This window comes from Triticum aestivum, chromosome 3D (genome assembly GCF_018294505.1).
Source record: "Triticum aestivum cultivar Chinese Spring chromosome 3D, IWGSC CS RefSeq v2.1, whole genome shotgun sequence".
NCBI classification, from domain to species: domain Eukaryota; kingdom Viridiplantae; phylum Streptophyta; class Magnoliopsida; order Poales; family Poaceae; genus Triticum; species Triticum aestivum.
Genome location: NC_057802.1, coordinates 282,659,724 through 282,661,996, shown reverse-complemented (window position 1 = coordinate 282,661,996; position 2,273 = coordinate 282,659,724). Strand labels below are relative to the sequence as shown.

The following is a 2,273-nucleotide window of genomic DNA, read 5'->3' as shown; positions in this document are numbered from 1 at the left end:
ACGAAGTATCCGCTTTCCTTGACATAATGATTTTTAGCTACTGCAGCATTTCTTGAAATGATTTTTATTCTAAGCATTTTTGTCATAGTCAATAAGCTAGTTCCTGAATCAAATTTGTTAATGAAATGTTTCTGTAGCATGCTATAGTTAATTAGTTGGCAAGTGTGATGTCCATTCGCTGGATTCCGTCGCTGATTCCAGACGCCTCCTCTGTTTTTTGCAGGTCCGGCAGCACCGTCGCGTCGACGACGAAGGTGGTGACTGCGGCGGCGAGCGGCGCGAGTTGGTGGCTGCGGGACTCGGCGGCACGGCTCTCGTCAGCGGCGACAGAGGCGGTTGTTAGGCGAGCCGAGCGTGCCTCCTCCCCGTCCGCAAAATCGCATCCCTTTAACGCGTTCCATTTCGAACAGCCGGCGCATCAGCGTTGTCGGTCCGTCGCCTGATTCCGACTAATCCAGCTTCTTTTGGTCTAGCTGGGCATTATTTTGAGTTCATATATGTCTTGTCACTCCATAGGTTATAGTGATTCCCTCTGTTTCCTTATATGTTCTTGTAGTTTGGTTGCTTTCCTGTTCATGCATGTTTGTACAGCTATATATAGTTTTGCTGTGAATCTGTCGTGCATGTATTGAAATGCAGGAAATGTTGAATACATGTTCACTCTCAGCTGGGATATTGAATTGTACATAGATATGTGATTTATTCATGTCTGCTTCTTATCTTATTAAGTGATTATCTTTATGTCCTTGCTACCAGTAGGATGGTCAATAGCTTGTTTTGTAGTTCTCTACTTTATGCAAATAGCTTCCTGTAGCATTGTTCTACTATCTGTGTGATGCTGAACAATATGCTCTTAATCTGTTGCTATATTCTCACCAAATGCATAGTTTTTTTCTTAGACCTACTGTTAAACAAAATATTAACTTGTATCATTTTTTTCTTAACAATAAGCATAGAATTCCTGACTCTTATGTTATATGATCAGCTTACTCCTGCTTCAACAACTGTACTAATTCCTGACTGTTGTATGTAAGGAGTAAAATAGTTTACTTGAGTGATATCCACTGGTTCACTATCTTAAAGCACCTTTTTAGCATTGTGGGCTGCTAATAGTATTTTAGACTTACCATATCCTCTCTGGCGCGATGGCAGGAGCGCATGATAGACTACTAAATGGACAAGTATCTGCAACGTTCAGCGTCGAAGATGATGCTTACCAGATGTTCTACTACAACCCCATCCATATCATCGACATGAAGTTAGGTATCTACTCATCCTAAAATTGATGGCCTGAAGCTTGATGCATGTATAATGTGACACACACATCAGGATATCTGAACAATTTTGACATGTTTGCTCTGTTATCTAGGAGCAGGTTGATACTTGTCATTTGCCCTTTCCAAATATATCTCAGTTTTGTTGTTATGAGAATGTTATATGCATGGTTTCTTATTAGATCTCAAATTCTGCAGCTATGTTTCATTGTTAGGAGAATGTTATATAGCTTGATGCATGTATAATGTGACACACACATCAGGATATCTGAATAATTTTGACATGTTTGCTCTGTTATCTAGCAGCAGGTTGATACTTGTCATTCGCCCTTTCCAAATATATCTCAGTTTTGTTGTTATGAGAATGTTATATGCATGGTTTCTTATTAGATCTCAAATTCTGCAGCCATGTTTCATTGTTAGGAGAATGTTATATGCAGGGCTACACTTGATTATGTTCCCTAACTTTTCTGATTCATAATCCGCAGATTTTGGCATTCATTCGTCAAAAGTTGGTGTACAAGGAACTCCAGGAGAAGAATCTTTAAGTAAATAATTTATATAGATCAGGATCTTATGTTGTCGAGGTGGCTGCTGTTGTGACCAAAGATCAGCCTGGAGATGTGCATCATAGTTTTAGTTGATGTTGCCACCATGTTTTGGTGCCTGTGTATTTGATTGTATGTACACTTGATGGACCGTGTAGTCGTGTACGTGCTGTTTGAGTTTCATTTAGTGATTTCTGGATTTGATCATTTAATTGAGAAAATTATTTATTGTTTGCTGTTGAAATGTGTAAAATTGAAATATGTGATTGAAAAAGATTGAATGTTCTATTGGATCGAATAATATTTGGGCTCTAAAAAGGCAATGGCCCAAACAATAGTGCGCGGAATATTGTGCAATGATGCAAATATGATACAAAAAGGCTTAATGAAATGGACTCCGAAATAGATGAGGCCTTGAAATAAAAAGGCTAAATTACTGGGCCAGGCCCAT

The 2,273-nt window shown here is 39.1% G+C and overlaps 1 long non-coding RNA gene across 1 annotated transcript; it reads left to right on the top strand.

Annotated features, from left to right (window-relative positions):
• Positions 1-344: 344 nt before the first annotated feature.
• Positions 345-2,066, top strand: LOC123074512 (uncharacterized). The gene is made up of 3 exons (XR_006435998.1): positions 345-430; positions 1,153-1,263; positions 1,763-2,066. It is a non-coding gene; the product is annotated as an uncharacterized lncRNA (long non-coding RNA).
• Positions 2,067-2,273: the final 207 nt, after the last annotated feature.